This window comes from Vombatus ursinus, unplaced genomic scaffold, assembly GCF_900497805.2.
Source record: "Vombatus ursinus unplaced genomic scaffold, bare-nosed wombat genome assembly UNPS02014959.1, whole genome shotgun sequence".
NCBI lineage: Eukaryota > Metazoa > Chordata > Mammalia > Diprotodontia > Vombatidae > Vombatus > Vombatus ursinus.
Window position 1 is genome coordinate 18,823,761 of NW_020954737.1, and position 18,851 is coordinate 18,842,611.

The 18,851-nt window shown below is 40.0% G+C and overlaps 4 non-coding genes across 4 annotated transcripts; 2 read left to right on the forward strand and 2 right to left on the reverse strand.

Moving 5' to 3' along the window:
• Positions 1-5,043: 5,043 nt before the first annotated feature.
• Positions 5,044-5,234, forward strand: LOC114030500. The gene has a single exon (XR_003567620.1). It is a non-coding gene; the product is annotated as a U2 spliceosomal RNA (small nuclear RNA).
• Positions 5,235-6,714: 1,480 nt separating this feature from the next.
• LOC114030506 lies at positions 6,715-6,878 on the reverse strand. Its single transcript, XR_003567625.1, has one exon. It is a non-coding gene; the product is annotated as a U1 spliceosomal RNA (small nuclear RNA).
• Positions 6,879-11,744: 4,866 nt separating this feature from the next.
• On the forward strand, positions 11,745-11,908 carry LOC114030498. Its single transcript, XR_003567618.1, has one exon. It is a non-coding gene; the product is annotated as a U1 spliceosomal RNA (small nuclear RNA).
• Positions 11,909-16,217: 4,309 nt separating this feature from the next.
• LOC114030499 lies at positions 16,218-16,406 on the reverse strand. Its single transcript, XR_003567619.1, has one exon. It is a non-coding gene; the product is annotated as a U2 spliceosomal RNA (small nuclear RNA).
• Positions 16,407-18,851: the final 2,445 nt, after the last annotated feature.

The following is an 18,851-nucleotide window of genomic DNA, read 5'->3' on the forward strand; positions in this document are numbered from 1 at the left end:
AGTGTCATTCCAAAAACCCTTGTGTAGAAATCCAGTGACCTTTGGGGGATCTTTTATTCTTAACATTGTTTGTTGCAACAGGAAATCCTTGGTGCTGGGGTCTGGGTCAGAGGAGAAACTCAGGGCAGCCTCTTGCGTAAGGCCCTTGAATGCCTGCAGAGACTCAGCTGTGGCAATGGGGGCAACTCCTGTGGAGCCTGGACTGAGAAGGGAAGATGCCAAAAGAAGGAACTATTGATGTTTTCTGTTTCTTACATCACCATGGTATCCCTCCCCCTCTCCCTCCTTTTCCCTGATAGCCATCCCATATGACAAATAGGATTTTATTGGGGGGAGGGGGCAGAAAGATCACCACAAATGATCCATACATTGAGAAAGCCCAAAAACATGCGCAAAGTATAAAACTACATTGGACAAAGGGATAGGTTGGAGGTGTCTTCTCATATCTCTTTAGTCTTACTTGATCTTCAAAATTTTAATTTAATTTTTGATTCTTTCTATTTACATTGTTGTAGTTACTGTGAATATTGTTTTCTTCACTCTGCTTATTTCACTTTGCATCCTTTTATATAGATCTTTCCATACTTCTCTATATTATCACACATTTCATTTATTTCAATACTGTAGTATTCCATTACATTCATGTACACGATTTGTTTAAATATCCTCCAGTTGCTGGGCATTTACTTGATCTCCAATTCTTAGCTATCACAAAAAGTGCTGCTATAAATATTTGAGTATATGGAGACTTTTTTCTTATAAGGTAGGTACTATTATTTATCACCATTTTCCATCATAGAAAGTACAGAGGCAAGCTGTGGAAGAGGTACAGAGGCAGATGGTATGGCTCAGAGATGGGGGAATGGTATGAGACCAGAAGGCAGAGAGAAGAAGATGATCGGGGCAAGGGGAGGTAAATAATTTCACTCACATAACCACGTGTGACATTTGAAAAGTCTGAGAGACATAATTTCTAGGTAATTAACAATCATTTTTTGTTAATTATGGCAATTGAATAATTTATAAAAGAGATCTGTGGCACTCTCAGAAACCAAAGACATGGAAGATGCTCAATGCTCATATGCCCTTGGAAAAGTGGGAGTTCCTGACAGGCTGAAGCCAACTCTGATTGGTTAACAATTAATGACAGAATGAGTATTATAATAAGAGTTGGGCCTGTTCTAATGAGAGGCTGGGTACATGACCCTGATCATGTCTCTCATGGACAAAGAGAGACTCATCTGAAGCTAGACCACTCCCTCCTCAGGCAATCTATGCAAAAGGATCTATCCTCCACCTGGTCAATGAAAAATGAACAATGGTGGGGTAAGAATTCCACCTAGATTAGATATTCTTTGTAAGATCTTCTAGTTGGGTTGGGGAGAAGCATGTACACAGAGGATTTGGACATTCTCACCTATCAGTAATGTCCTTCACAAAGACTGCGTTTTGAATGAGAAAACAGAAGAGGAATACCCTAATCCTAATTTACTAATTGGTTATTAACATGAAAGAAATAATCATTTCTCTCACATGGATTGGAGTTAGGAGGACTTCCCAGCATGGACCTGATGGAGATGGAAGAGTGCTTGGGGGTGAGAGTAGACAGGAGTTTGGGGTCTCTTTTTTATAGGGGTTTTTTCCCACCTTGGAGTTAGTTCATTAACATATCCAACTCATCTCAAAGTTTCAGGTAGAACTTGAAAGTTAACATATCCACATCATATTAAAGTTATCAGCACCATTTGGTGTTCTGCTGGTCTTACTATGGATGTCTAGAATGTATCTGAGATTTAGATATATCATAGGACCAAAAATTCCTTACAGCAGCACCTAGAAGGCTCCCCCTGAATTTTGTTTTTATTTTTCTCTAGCTCAAAAAACAAACAAACAATTTTTTGGTAATTTAATTGAAATGGCACTGAATAGGTAGATTAGTTTAGCTAGAGTTGCCATCTTTTATTATATTGACTCAGCTCACTCATGAACAATTAATATTCCTCCAACTATTTAAATATGACATTATTTATAGAAAAAGTGTTTTATAATTATATTTATGTAGTTCCTGGGTTTGTCTTGGCAAGTATACTCCAGGTATTCTATATTGTCTATGGTTATTTTAAATGGAATATCTCTTACTATCTCTTCTTTCAGTACTTTGTTGGTGATATATAAAAATGCTGATGATTTATGTGAGTTTAGTTTTTAACCTTTACTTTGCTAAATTTATTGTTTCAACTCTTTTTAATTGAATCTCTAGATTTTCCAAGTATGCTGTCTTAGTGCCTGAAAAAAGACAGTTTTATTTCCTCATTGCTCATTCTGATTCCTTCAATTTCTTCTTTTATTACTATTGCTAGCATTTCTAGGACAATATTGAATAATATTGGTGATAATGGGCATCCTTGTTTCACTCCTGATCTTATTGGGAAGGCTTCTAGCTTATCCCCATGACAGATAATGCTTGCTGATGGTTTTAGGTAGATACTTCTTACCATTTTAAGGAAAAATCTATTGATTGATTGAAAAATCTATTGATACCTGTACTTTCAAGTGTTTTTTTTTTTAAATAGGAATGAGTATTGGATTTTATCAAAAGCATTTTCTGTGTCTATTGATGTAATCATATGATTTTTGCTGCTTTTTTACTGATGTAATCAGTTATATTAATCATTTTCCTTATGTTAAATGAGTCTTACATTCCTGCTATAAATCCCACTTGGGCACAATGTGCAATCTTTGTGATATATTGCTGTAGTCTCCTAGCTAGCATTTTATTTAGGATTTTTGTATCAATATGTATTTGTGAAATTAGTGTATAATTTTCTTTCTTTTTTTGTTCTCCCTGGTCTATGTATTGGCACCACATTTGTTTCTTAAGAAGAGTTTAGTAGAACTCCTTCTTTGTGGATTATTCCAAATAATTTATTTAATATTGGAATTAATTGATCTTTAAATGTTTGGTAGAATTCACTTGTAAATCTTTATGATTTTTTTCTATGGAATCTCTTTTATGTGCAATTTTTTTTTCTAAAATAGGTTTATTTAGACATTCTATTTCTTCTGTTCATCTGGACAGTTTATATTATTGTTAGTTTTCTCTCATTTCATTTAAATTATTTAATTCCTTTTAAAATAGAGAGATTCTATTTAAAATGGCTGTAGACAATATTTGGTAGTCTAAATGGAACTATGTGAACACAATTACAAAACATTTTTCACAAAATAAAGGAATATCTAAACAACTGGAAAAAGTATTGATTGCTCATGGATAGGCAAAGCCAATATAATGAAAATTACAATTCCACCTAAAATAATTTACTTATTGAGTGCCATCCCAATCAAACTACCAAAAATTATTTTGTAGAGCTAGAAAAAATAATAAAACTTATCTGGAAGAACAAAAGGTTGAGAATATAAAGAGAATTAATGGAAAGAAATTCAAGAGAAGATGGTCTAGCCTTTCCAGATCTAAAACTATATTACAAAGCATCAATCATCAAAACTATTTGATAATGGCTAAGAAATAGAGGAGTGGATCAGTGGAATAGGTTAGGTACACAAAACACAGTAGTAAATGACTATAGTAATCTACTGTTTGATACACTCAGACTCCAGCTTCTGGGATAAGAACTCACTATTTGGCAAAAACTGCTTGGAAAACTGGAAAACTGTCCTGAACTGCCTTTGTGCAGGATTGTGATTAAAGCTCCCAGTGTATCTGTACCTGCTGCTTCATCACTTTTGATAGCAAGGAAAATGAAAAAAAAAAAAGCTGGGTGGTTCTAGTGAAACTGGTTACTGGTTGGCTTTGATGATTTTTTGTCTCTGATTGTGCTCTGCTGTGTTGTTAGTGACCAAGGGAACATCTCTTGTAGCAGGGTATTCTGTCAGCTAGTGAAGATCAGGAGGCACAGCATATAACAAAGGGTTTGTCAAGGTGAAACCTGTATCTCAAGGTTAATGACCACCTGCAGACTGGAAAATCCTGCCTCTTCAAGGATAGAGTCTTCCTCTCTGGAAATGGATATATAAGGCACTGAGTGTGACATTATCGAGGCAGATAGGAGCGGGGTGTTGTAATCTGCCCAGGGTAGAATGAAGAGGACACATCACTCTGGAGTCCTCAAACATCATCGCTGTCAAATTTAGGGTCCAGGCTGGACAGTTGGCAATGAGGCATTGCTTTGGGACACTGATGGGTAGAAGAAGTGTTTGACTGGATGACCTTGCTTGCACACTGCAAAGCGGGAGTATATTTAAACATGATCTCTTGGCAGGATTACCAGGGTGGTGGCTGTAGCAATCATAACAATGTGAGGTCGATGGAAATGTGCTACAGAAATTAAGGAAGAGGCAGTATGGTAGAGGCGAGTGGCCATGGGATTTGGGGTAGTTGAACCTGGATTCAGCTAGCCCCGGACTAGGCGTGAAATGGATTTTTGGAAAAGAGAGATGGAGTACCTTGCTCCCTGTTGTGTCTTACTTTCCCAGCAAAATTCCATCACTCTGAAAATGCCATCTTTTTTTTCTTCTTCAGTCTTTTTTATTGCGCAGGGCTCTGACAAGGCAGTGTGCCATTTAAGTAGCGAGTAATCCGAGGCATCTGTGAAGTCCCGGTCCCTCATCACCCCGATCAGGACGCCCTGATTTTTCTTCCTGGCAGGTGGCTTTCGGCATAGCTTGTGGAGGCCTTTGAAAGAGAAACAGAAAAGAAAGAAAAGAAAAGAAAAGGAGAAAGGGAAGGAGAAATGAAAGGGAAAGTGTGGAAGAAAGGAGAATTATGCAAATATTGAGCAAGCGAAGAGGCAAGGACTTCTGGGTGGCAGGAAAGTGTCTTCTTGCCCGAAGAAAGGGCTAAAATCTTCTTTTTAGGTGTTTTGAGGCGACGGTTTGGATGCGTACAAGCGGCAGGCTGGCAGCTGTTTTGTCGGGTGCTGAAGGTAGCTGAGGGCATTGGAGGCTTTGTCAAAGTTTTCGGAGGGAGCGCGAGTGGAAGGAGGGCTCTAGCGAAGGGTGAGGGGAACGGGCGGCTTGGAGTTTATCGCTTTTCCGTCCTTTGGCTAAGATCAGGTGTAGTATGTGTTTATATCAGTTTACCATCTGATGCGTTCTCTATCTGAAAACAACATATTAAATGAATTTTTAGTGCAGGGAGAGGGAATAGGAGCTTGTTCCATCCGCGCAACGCGTTAACCCAGTATTGCAATAGTTTTGGGAATGCTGCACCTCTCTTTGGGGAAGAATTTTTTGTGTAAAAAAAAAAAAACTTCTTGTATTTATTAGTTTTCCGACAAATTATTGGGATCACTTTGGCTACATGTGTGAGCATGTTTTTATAGGAAAGTACTTGTAGACAACACTTAAAGCAATGCTTGTGTTCCAAAGAATCTTTATTTTTGCCTTTCGCAAGTAACAGTAAAAAGAAAACCTCGTCCTGAGAGGAAAAAGCAAGTGCATTATTTCGTCATTTTCTTAAATGGGAAAAAACAATGAGTAGCTTTTACAGTCACTGTTCCCCTATGCACACTGATAGCCACACATGCAAGTCCCTACCCTGCAACATCCCAAGTTCTGGATAAAATTGTGGAAAACAGGTAGTAGTTTCTCAGCATGCTTAGTCGCCCCTATCCTGTTGAATGACAAGCAACTAGAACTCTGTCACTCACTGAGACGCCAACACACAGAACCTAGGAATCCATCACAACTACGTGTACCTTAAGAATTCTGATCAGCACAGGGACCAACCGAGATTCCTGCAGATAGGTGATAAAATATGCTTCCTACGTTGTCAGTGGTGGTGTACTCAGGGTGAAGAATGAGGTATTTTGTTGTTGTTATGGTCAATGAGGCTATATCTTTTGCCTGTCTACTACCTGTTCCAAAGGAATTTTTTGTTTTGTTTTTGCAGCAGTGAAAAGTAGTTGAGAGATAAAATAACATTTTTGTTCATTAAAAAAAATTAATTCGAAAGCAAAACCTACTAATTGACTGCTCCGGATTAACACTGACACGGAATTTCACCGTGCATCCAAAGACAAAAGGAACCTGGTAGAATATCAGGCAAGTTTTCCTTTTCTTGGTTTCAATTTTCTTCCACAAAATGACTAATGTGGACATATGTTTGACATGATTGTACGTGTATAACCTATATCAGATTGCTTACCATCTCAAGGAGAGAACAGAATTTGGAACTCAAAACCTAAAAAAACGAAAGAATGTTAAAAAAAAATTTTGACACGGAATTGGTGGGGGGAAAGACATACATACATACATACATACATACATATGTATATATATATATGTATGTATTTTAAAATCAGGTCCTTTTAAAGCCCCTTGAAAACCTTTTTGAAACTACGTATTTCCCTAAAACATATAATGTGATTGGGTTTTTACTGTATTTGGGGAAATTGCATGAAGTCAGCACATTGGGAGTACAATTTTCTCCTGATGAAAGCACCTTTATGATCAAGGAAATGAATTACCCCTGCCAGCTAAGTAGGCCTCGAAGTGGAAGAACTTGTTTGGAAATCATGACATCTTCCTTGACATATGAAGAAAGTGTCTCATACCACGACCCTTTGTGTCAAACGCTACAATACTAACTACTATAAGACAATCCTAGAACTTAGTTATTACGTCACAAGTTTTGGAACACAACACTTAACTAACAGCTGTAGTACTATTTTTTTTTTGCGGGGGATTCGGATGTCGAGGTGAGCACGAAAGCAGTCTCCCACTACCACAAACTATGCATTCGAGTTTCCCGCATTTGGGTAAAGCGCAAGGATTAACCCATCCAAGGTAGAATGCATAAGTCTCGCTCTGGGGAACTTACCTCCGTGATCATGGAATCACTTTTGCCAGATAACTTCGCCTCGCAACGCCGCGCTACACCACTCCCTCCACGCACACACACTCTAAACGCACGATCACTCCCGCGGCACTTCCACAGCCCAATAACACACGCTCCACACGCACAATCCGCCAACACCTGCAAGCCCTTCAATCCCCCTCTCGATTAGCCTGGGCCCCTCTGACTCCCCAAATCCACCTTTTCCAACCGCACTATCTGATTAGAGAAAACGCTGACACCAGTTTCCTCATCTGCATAACGGCCTGTCATTTACTGACGTCACTCGCCAAACCTGCCTCACTGGAGCCCTTCACCTAATGGCTGATCAGCCGAACTTGGATCAGAAAAGGAATGGGAACTAATGCAAGGCTATGGCATTTCCTCACCCTCAGGGGATCAGACCAGGTGGCTTGCTTTGGTTCTGCTTTTGTTCTTGTTCCGTCTTGGAAATGAGCCTATCAGAACTCACAAGTCCAAATGAGTTTGACCCCTTCCTGGATTCGGCTCTCTCCCCCAAATCCATTCCAGCCCTTTTCCAACCTCCCAAACCCAGACTCAGACACTCCCTGATGAAGAAAGTGGAAATATTTGGGGTTATTCATTAGGTTTCAGATTCATGCCCTCCTTCAAAGCAGAGCCTTAGAGACATTTATTCAAATGATGCTTCCACTGCCTCCAGTGGATTGGACCCAGAACCTGGAGAAACCTAGTTCCACTAGGAGCTTCTAGGCCCTTTCTTGACTTGTTAAAGATCAGAGAGCAGTACAATCCGAACTTTGGCCCCATTGAGTTCAATCCCCTCCTTTTCCCTTCAGCCAACAGAGGCCTAGAGATGTTAAGCAACATGCCCCCTCCACAGAAAATATCAAGGAAATAGAGATATGTGTTCCAACTTGCAAGAAAGTAATGGAGACTGTGATTCAGAATATACTTGAACCCATTTCAAAAAGAGGCAATAGACGTGATTCTGAATATATCTGCATCCACTGATGGGCCATATTTAGGCAAAAGATCTTATATGTCTTCCTCAGGGATAACAAGACAAATCCAGTCTCTTTCCTTGCCTACTCAAGAAGACTCAAAGGTAGCCTGGGAAAGTCAGCAATTAGAATCGAATAAGCTAATATCAGAGCATGCAAAACTGTTTAACTAAGGTAGGTATACAGACAATACTAAAAAGGAAGTTAATATTTCAAATCCAAAAATAGACACGAATGGTGACATTACAGTTGAAACTGAAACAATCCAAAATGAAGCACTTAGAAAGGAAATTCCTAGCAATACTAGTAATTCCAACAATCCATGATTAATTGCATTTCAGAATGAATGGATTCTTTCTATAAAAATGTTCAGACCATACAAACAAATATTACAGAAAGAGTTCAGAAGAATTTTAAAAGTAATTTGAAGTGAATTAATATTTTGTAAAAGTATTGTTTTTTCCAATTACATGTAAAAGTTGTTTTCAACATTCATTTTTCATAACATTTTGAATTCCAAATTTTTCTTCCTCCCTCCCTCTCCTCCCCCCTCCCCAAGACAACAAGTAATCTGATATAGGTTATACATATGCAATCATGTTAAACACATTTCAACATTAGTCATGTTGTGAAAGAAGAAACTGAACAAAAGGGAAAAACCAGGAAAAAAATAAAAAACAAAAAAAAGTAATAGTAACATACTTTGATCTGCATTCAGACTGCATTGTTCTTTCTCTGGCTATGAATAGCACTTTCCATCATGAGTCTTTTGGAATTTGAATCATTGTGGTGCTGAGAACTGTTTATTATATTTGATCATCACAGAATGTTGATATTATCGTGTATACTTTTCTTCTGGCTTTGCTCACTTCACTCAACATCCCTTCATGTAAATCTTCCTAGGTTTTTCTGAAACCATACAGCTTGTCATTTCTTATAGCACAATAGTATTCGATTACATTCATATACCACAACTTGTTCAGACATTCCCCAATTGATGGGGATTCCCTCAATTTCTGATTTTAGCCACCATAAAAAGAGCTGCCATAATCTTGGATCAGTTCACAACTCCACCACCAATGCATTAGTGTCCCAATTTTCCCACATCTTCTCCAATTTACCATTTTCCTTTTCTGTCACTTTAGCCAATCTGATAGGTGTGAGGTGGTATCCAAGAGTTGTTTTAATTTGCATTTCTCCAATCAAATGTGGTTTAGAGCATTTTTATATACCTATAGATAGTTTTGATTTCTTCATCTGAAAACTGCCTGTTCATATCCTTTGACCATTTATCAATTGGGGAATGACTTGTATGCTTACAAATTTGATTCAGTTCTCTATATATTGTAGAAATGAGGCCTTTATCAGAAACACTTGCTATAAAAATTGTTTCCCAGGTTTCTGCTTTCCTTTTAATCTTGTCTGAGCTGGGTTTGTTTGTGCAAAACCTTTTTAATTTAATGTATTCAAAATTATCCACCTTGCATTTCATAATGTCCTCTATCTCATGTTTGATCATAAGTCCTTCCCTTCTCCATAGACCTGACAGGTAAACTATTCCTTGCTCTCCTAATTTGCTTATGGCAGAGTGAATGAATATTTAATCAAATATTTTAAGCTATATGGAGGAAGTCACCCAGTTGCAGGAAATATATAGAGCTAATAGTCCATGTGCCTATGGGTGGTAACTAATGAGGCCTCCCTGATATGCCAAATTCAAAGGTAACATTGCACAAACACATTGAGATGTAGGTACTTAAAGATAAAGAAACTGAAAGCTGTGGAGTCAGGAAGACCTCAGTTCAAATTCAGCCTCAGAAACTACCTAGTTATGTGACCTTGGACAAGTCACTTAACCTATGTTTGCCACTGGAGAAGGAAATGACAAAGCACTCCAGTATCTTTGCCAAGAAAATCCTATGGACATAGGTCATGAAAAGTCAGATCTGACTGGAATGACAGAACCACAACAATAAATAGTACATTGGAAATAACCAACAGGGGGAAAACTGAGAGAAAACAGATTTCTGGTTAAAATTCTATGTTGCATTGGAAAAAATAAAAAAGCCAGGCCTAGAACCCAATCCAAAAAAGGAAGAAAAAATAACCTGGTTTTGTTAGGTCCCATTCCTGCCTTCAAAGTGATTTGCCCTTTATGTGATTGCCATACTTGGCAATTTAATCTTCTGTTCCCAGTCACCTTGTCAGTTCCTAGTTCTTTTTGGGGAGGGGAAGAGGTTGCCACACCATTGATCCCTCCTTAAGCCAGATTTGCATTTCCTTTAGGAAGGGCCATGAAAAAAAAGTAAGTGGTTCCATATCTCAGGCCTAGGTACCTGTCTTAGCCTGGACATCAAATCATAGAGAATCATAGAGAAAGTCAAGTGGGAGAGACTGTGCTTTCTAGCAGCCTGCCCTGCATCCCTGCATCCCTGCATCCCTGCCCAGGCTGTCCTTCTGTAGCCTCTGATGAAGTTGAGGAGGTGTCCTGCTTGGTCTCTATCCCCACTCCCTCATGTGCCCTTTAAGATAGGTCAACTTGTTTGGGGGTGGGCATGCTGGCCTCTGAAGGTGGACTAAGGTCCTCTGAATGGGAGCCTCCTCTCCTGCCTAACAGAACCCAGGAAAATCTGGCCTTTGCCTTCTCCCTAAGTTGTTTGCCTGTAGACCAAGGTCCTTGAGTTTTCCTGATCTTGATATGTTTATTGGCCATTGGTTTCTTTTTAGTTCTCTTTGCCTCATTATTACTGGCAGATAGCCAATAAAGCTGGTAGGATCTTGAGCTGGACTATGATAGTGGTGATAATAGTTCTTATTATTATCCAAGATGACTAATTCTGGTAGTAGTGACTCTCCAAATCCTGGATCCTTGAAATGTGTAGTTTGCAAGTCAGCTATTGCTTATAAAAGGATCCAATCTACTCAAGATTAAACTCTTCTCTAATCGTTCAGAGTGGAAAGCGCTATCATTGAGCCAGGAGGAAAGAACGCTGCTCTCCATTCAGATGAAAATTTCAAGGACGTTCTGCAGTAGGCTGCCTGAAGTCAGGACCAAATGGGTGATGCTGTGCACCTCTTTTTCCAAGCTCTCCCTGAACAGAGCCATTCAGAAAATAGGTGGTAACGTATTCTGGCTGAGAGTCAGCTGGATTCTATTCCTCACCACGTTGCTAAAGAAACCGTGCGAATACTGATGAACCAGATCGATTGAAAGAAACCTACTGCGTCTGCCTCTACAACCAGAGGCAGGTGATTCATGCTTTCCTCCCTTCACCATTTCATAGGTAAGGTGGAGGTGTAGTATTTTATTCACCTAATGTTTAAGTGAAGAGATTTACTAGCTTCGAGGACATTTGACATTTTACAGGTATAAATCATGAAATACCTGGTGATATCAAAAGCACAATATGAAATCTAAAGAAGTAAACGGTACAGATGTAAACTTCAACCATAAATTGATCACAAAGGAATATGATGATCCTTTGTGTATAAATTGCTCAAGAGACCCAATCGCTTCTCACTATACTCTTCTCAAGAGCTCCCTACTGCCAAATTCCTGCTCTCTACCTATGTAGGTGCTCCATCCCATTTCGGCTGATCAGTCAATAGATGTTGGACTCCTGTGGGTCAGGTTTGGCGAGTGACGTCAGTAAGGGCCCGACCGTTATGCAGATGAGGAGACTCGTGTCAGCGTTTTCTCTAAGCAGACAGCACGTCCGGAAAACGTGGATTTGGGGGGTCAGAGGGGCCAAGGCGAGTCGGGAGGGGTTGAAGCGCTTCCGGGTGTTGGCGGTTTGTGCGTGTGGAGCCACGTGTGTTGTTGGGCTGTGGAAGCGCCGCGTGAGTGATCGTGCGTTTAGAGTGTGTGTGCGTGGAGGGAGTAGTGGAGCGCGGTGTCGTGGAGCATACTTACCTGGCAGGGGTGATTCCATGATCACGAAGGTGGTTTCCCCAGGGCGAGGCTTATCCATTGCACTCCGGATGGGCTGACCCCTGCGATTTCCCCAAATGCGGGAAACTCGACTGCATAATTTGTGGTAGTGGGGGACTGCGTTCGCGCTCTCCCCTCATCTCGAGTTGTCAAAAAGTAAGTATTTATCCTGTAACTGCGGTTTTCCAAGACTAGCGTTTCTATTAGTGACCCAACAGTTAACTCTTGAGATTGTTATATTAATTAAGAGTGTGTAGCTAAGGTTTTGGAGTACAAGAGGTAACTTGCTTGAGCTCTCTCTTAAACCTCAAAGAGCTGTAAAAAAATGGCTCTAAACAAATTGTAAAGCAGCCTAACCCACACAAAAACAGAGTGAAATCATTTTCAGCCCAATACAACCTAGATAGTTGATTGGAAAAGTTTGTCGTGCAGAAAAAGCTTTTGACAAAATACAACACCGATTCCTATTAAAAACACTAGAGAATGTCGGTGTAAATGGAGTCTTCCTTAAAATAATTAATAGTACCTATCAAAAACCTTCAGCAAGCATAATATGTAATGGGGCAAGCTAGAAGCATTTCCAATAAGATCGGGGGTAAAACAGGGATGTCCATTATCATCACTGTTACTCAATATCATACTGGAAACGTTAGCTTTAGCAATGGCAATAAGAGAAGAAAAAGAAATTGAAGGTATTAGAATAGGCAAAAAAAAAAAAACAACAAAGCTATCACTCTTTGCAGATGACATGATGCTATGCTTAGAGAATCCTAGAGAATCAAGTAAAAAACTACTTGAAGTAATAAACAACTTTAGCAAAGTTTCAGGATATAAAATAAACCCACATAAATCTTCAGCATTTCTATATATTACCAACAAAGCCCAACAGCAAGAGATAGAAAGAGAAATTCCATTTAAACTTACTGTAGACTTTATAAAATATTTAAGCGTCTACCTGCCAAAACAAACCCAGGAACTCTATGAACACAATTACAAAACACTTTTCATGAAAATAAAGTCAGATCTAAATAATTGGAAAAACATCAGTTGCTCAGGGGTAGGCCAAGCTATATAATAAAAATGACAATTCTACCTAAGCTAATTTACTTATTCAGTGCCATACCAATCAAACTTCCAAAAAAATTGTTTTATAGAGTTAGAAAAAATAACAACAAGATTCATTTGGAAGAACAAAATGTCCACAATATCAAGGGAACTAATGAAAAGAAATGCAGGGGAAGGTGGCCTAGCCATTCCAGATCTTAAATTGTATTATAAAGCAGCAATCACCAAAACTGCTTGGTACTGGCTAAGAAATAGAGTGGTGGATCAGTGGAATAGGTTAAATATGCAAGACACAGTAGTCAATGACTATCTATTATTTGATATCTATTATTTGATAAACCCAAAGACCCCAGCTTCCGGGATAAGAACTCAGTATTTGACAAAAACAACTGGGAAAACTGGAAAAGAGTATGGCAGAAACAAGGCATAGGCCAAAATCTCACACCATATCCCAAAATAAAGTCAAAATGGGGAAACAAAGGCTGATACTATAAGCAAACTGGGAGAGCAAGGAATAGTTTACCTGTCAGATCTATGGAGAACAGAAGAATTCATGACCAAACAGGAGACAGAGAACATTACGAAAAGCAAAATGGATAATTTTGATTATATTAAATTGAAAAGTTTTTGCACACACAAAGCCAAAGCAACTAAGACTAGAAGGAAGGTAGAAAAATGGGAAAGAATTTTTACAACCAGTCTCTTTGATAAGGGCCTCATTTCTAAAATGTGTAGAGAATTAAGTCAAATTTATAAGAATACAGGTCATTCCCCAATTGATAAATGGTCAAAGGATATGAACAGACAGTTCTCAAATGAAGAAATTAAAGCCATACATAGCCATATGAAAAAATGCTCTAAATCACTATTGATTAGAGAAATGCAAATCAAAACAACTCTGAGGTACCACATCACACCTATCAGATTGGCCAACATGATGAAACAGGAAAGTGATAAATGTTGGGGAAGATGTGGGAAAATTGGAACACTAATGCATTGTTGCTGGAGTTGTGAAATGATCCAACCATTTTGGAGAGCAATTTGGAACTATGCCCAAAGGGCTATAAAAATGCATACCCTTTGACCCAGCAATAGCACTTCTAGGGCTATATCCCAAAGAGATCATACAAATGTGAAAAGGACCCACATGTACAAAAATATTCACAGCAGCTCTTTTTGTGGTGGTAAAGAATTGGAAATTGAGAGGATGCCCACCAATTGGGGAATGGCTGAGCAAGTTGTGGTGTATGAATACTATTGCGCTATAAGAAATGATGGACAGGTTGACTTCAGAAAAACCTGGAAAGACTTGAATGGTCTGATGCTGAGTGAAGTGAGCAGAACCAAGAGAATGTTGTACACAGTAACAGCCATCTTGTGTGATGACTAATATTGATAAACTTAACCCTTCCCAGCAATACAAGGATCTAAGACATCTCCAGAGGCCTTGTGATGGAAAATGCTATCCACATCCAAAGAAAGAACTATGGAAGTTGAATTGCTATTTTTTTCTCTTTTGTTGAGTTTTGTTTCCTCTTTCTAATGGTTCCTCCTATTGCTTTTAATTTTTATTTACAACGTCTCTAATGTGAAAATATGTTTAATTTGAATGTAAAAAAAAAAAGGAAAAGTCTATTGTGAATTTGGAACTATGCCCAAAAGTCTATAAAAATGTGCATTCCCTTTCACCCCACAATAGCACTTCTAGGGCTATATCCCAAAGAGATCATACAAATGGGGAAAGGACCCACATGTACAGAAATACTCATAGCAGCTCTTTTTGTGGTGGCAAAGAATTGGAAATTGAGAGGATGCCCATCAATTGGGGAATGGCTGAACAAGATGTGGTAAATGAATGTAATGGAATACTTTTGTGCTATAAGAAATGATGAGCAGGCAGACTTCAGAAAAACCTGGAAAAATTTGTATGGTCTGATGCTGAGTAAAGTGAGCAGAATCAGGAGAAAGTTGTACACAGTAACAGCCAAGTTGTGTGATGACTGATATTGATAGACTTAACCCTTCTCAGCAATACAAGGATCTAAGACATCTCCAAAGGCCTGATGATGAAAAATGCTATCCACATCCAAAGAAAGAACTATGGAGCCTAAATGCAGATCAAAGCAGACTATTTGAACTTTTTTTCCTTCTATTTTGTTTTGTTTCCTCTTTCTGGTGGTTCCTCCTATTGGTTCTAACTCTTCCTTACAACATGACTAATGTGAAAATATTTATGTATGAATGTATATGTATAACCTATATTAGACTGTGTGACTTCTTGGGGAAGGAGATGGGGAGGGAGGGGAGTAAAATTTAAAATTCAAAAGCTTATGAAAGTGATTGTTGATAAATCAAAATAAATTAATTTTTAAAAAAAAGGCAAGACAAGGAAAAAAAGAAAAATATAAATAGAAGTCTATTGCGCTGGGCTGGGAGAGGAACGCAGTTCAGCCTGGGCATGCGCAGGGAAAGACCAGGCCTCAGCGAACCTGCAGCAGCCCTCAGAGGACTGAATCACAGGCAGCTGTGGCAGTTTCCAGACTTCTCAACACACTAATGCCAAAGAGAATTTAGAAGGTCAGTAGGAAAAGTCTGTGACCAAAGTGAGAAAAAAGCTCAGTCCCAGCCCTAGTCCAGGTGCAGCCCTGGGGCAGCAGCTGCCTCTGAAGCAGTTGGCCCACAGACTGAGGGGGAATCTAATGGCTGATCAGAGGGAGAATTGAAGGGATCTCTTTGCTGGTGCTGAGGCAGGATTCTCTTGCTTTGCCTGTGCTTAGCTTTGGGCCGAAGTTCTGGGTGGCAGCCTGGGGCAAGGAGGAGCTCTGGCGTGGCCTGGTGAAGCTTATTGTGGCGGTGGAGAGGGAATTCTCACAGTTCCAAGGTAGAAAAGAGTGGTTTTACCGGCCCTGGACTCAGGAGGACCTGAGTTCAAATCCAGCTTCAGACACATAACATTTACTAGCTGTGTGACCCTGGTAAAGTCACTTAACCCCACTACATAACCAAAAAAAAAAGTACTTGTGGTCACTCACAGACCATAACACAGGCCCGGAAAGGAGTAAACACCTCATTTATTGTTTTTTCCCTTTGAGAAAAGTGACAAGTTTCTCTTTTTCTGTTAGTAGCAAAAGGCAAAAACAAAGATTTATTGGAACACAAGCACTGCTTTAAGTATTGTCCATAAGTATTTTCCTGTAAAGAGATCCTCATTCCAAACCCATGGACATAAGTCTTAAACAGCAAACCTCACCGTATTAGAGAAAGAGAGATTTTCTTCCCCTCATTCGCACAATGCATGGTAGAATTGCTCCCAATACTTTGTCTATCGGGAAATTGGCAAAAGCTACGAGCTTCTTTTTCACACAAAGAGCTGTTCACCAAAGGAAAGTGCACCGTTCCCAGAAGTACTACAATACCGGGTCAATTTGTGGCGTGAATGGAGCAAGCTTCTATTCCACCTCCCTGCTCCAAAAACCCATTTAACCTATTGTCCTCGGATAGGGAATTTCAGATATTAAACTGATAAGAACAGATACTACACTTGATCTTAGCGAAAAGGTCAAGAAGCAATAAACATCAAGTCACCCATTCCCCTCGCCCTTTGCTAGAGCCCTCCTTCCACTCGCGCTCACTCCGAAAACTTTGACAAAGCCTCCAAAGCCCTCAGCTACCTCCAGCACCCAACAAAACAGCTGCTAGCCTGCCGCTTGTATGCATCCAAACCATCGCCTAAAAACACCTAAAGACAAGATTTTAGCCCTTTTTTCGGGCAAGAAGACACTTTCTTGCCACCCATAATCCTTGCCTCTTCGCTTGCTCAATGTTTGCATAATTCTCCTTTCTTCCACACTTTCCCTTTCATTTCTCCTTCCCTTTCTCCTTTTCTTTTCTTTCTTTTCTGTTTCTCGTTCAAAGGCCTCCACAAGCTATGCTGAAAGCCACCTGCCAGGAAGAAAAATCAGGGCGTCCTGATCGGGGTGATGAGGGACCGGGACTTCACAGATGACTCAAATTACTCGCTACTTAAAAGGCACACTGTCTTGTCAGAGCCCTGCGCAATAAAAAAGACTGAAGAAGAAAAAAAAAGATGGCATTTTCAGAGTGATGGAATTTTGCTGGGAAAGTAAGACACAACAGGGAGCAAGGTACTCCATCTCTCTTTTCCAAAAATCCATTTCACGCCTAGTCCGGGGCTAGCTGAATCCAGGTTCAACGACCCCAAATCCCATGGCCACTTGCCTCTACCATACTGCCTCTTCCTTAATTTCTGTAGCACATTTCCATCGACATCACATTGTTATGATTGCTACAGCCACCACCCTGGTAATCCTGCCAAGAGATCATGTTTAAACATACTCCCACTTTGCAGTGTGCGAGCAAGGTCATCCAGCCAAACACTTCTGTCCATCAGTGTCCCAAACCAATGCCTCATTGCCAACTGTCCAGCCTGGACCCTAAATTGAAAAGCAATGAGGCTTGAGGACTCCAGAGTGATGTGTCCTCTTCATTCTACCCTGGGCAGATTACAACACCCTCGTTCCTATCTGCCTGGAGAATGTCACACTCCCTCCCTCACACGTCCACTTCCAGAGAGGAAGATTCTGTCCTTGAAATGGCAGAATCTCCCAGTCCTTCTGTGGTCATTAACCTTGGGATATGGGTTTGTAGATTTGACCAAGGTCTTTGATACTGTCAATTGTGGGGGCTTATGGAAAATTATGTCAAAATGTGGATGCCCAGAGAAGTTCATCAGTATTGTGCATCAGTTTCATGATGGCATGTTTGCCCAGGTTCTGGATAATGGACAATGCTCTCGTGCTTTCCTTGTCATCAGTGGAGTGAAACAAGGCTGTGTGCTTGCTCCCATGCTTTTTAGCATGTTTTCAGCCATGTTGTCAAATGCCTTCAATGAGGACAAACATGCCATCAAGGTCAGCTACCACACTGATGGTAAATTCTTCAACTTGAAAAGGCTACAAGCCAAGACCAAAGTGGAGGGAGTGTTGGGGCATGATTTCCTATTTGCAGATGATTGTGCACTCAATGCAGCCTCTGAAGCTGAGATGCAACAATATATGGATTGAATTCTCTGTTACTTATGCTAATATTGGTCTAACAATTAACACCAATAAAATACAGGTGCTCCATCAGCCATGACCACACCATCCATATGTGGAATCATTGGTTACAGCAAATGGAGAAGTTTTGAATGTTGTGCATAAGTTTACTTACCTTTCTTTGTAGGGTACTTTCCAGGGATGTACACATTGATAATGAGGATGATGCACGAATCTCCAGAACTAAGTGTTTGGGAAGCTGTGAAGGAAAGTGTGGGAGAGAAGAGGTATTAGACTGACTACCAAAATGAAGGTCTACAGAGCCATTGTCCTGACCTCATTGTTGTATGCTGGAAACTTGGGCAGTACACCAGTGCCATGCTAGGAAATGGAATCACTTCCATTTGAATTGTCTCGGGAAGATTCTGAAGATCACCTGGCAGGTGATACCAGACCCTGAGGTCCTTTCTCAAACTAAACTACCAGGCATTCAAACTCTACTGCAGAGAGCACAACTCCAATGACCTGGCCACATTGTTGAAATGCAAAACATATGCTTGCAAAAAAAAAAAAAAAAAAAGGACTATTTTATGGAGAACTCACACAGGGCAAGCATTCACATGGTAGTCAGAAGAAGTGATAGAAGAAATGATACAAGGATACTCCCAAGCTCTCTCTTGAGAACTTTGGAATTGATTGTGTGACATGGGAGACACTGTCACAGGACCACCACCCAGCATGTCCTGCCATCATGAGAGAAGGTGCTGTGCTCTATGAGCAAAGCAGAATTGAAGTAGCTCAAAAGAAATGCAAGATGTGCACATTTAGAGAATCCACCCCAAATGTTCACATGGATTATTTGTACCCCACCCATGGTAGAACAGTCCCAGCTTGTAGTGATCTGATCAGCCAGTCAGACACACTGTAACTTGACTCTAGCATAGTGATGTCATTTTCGT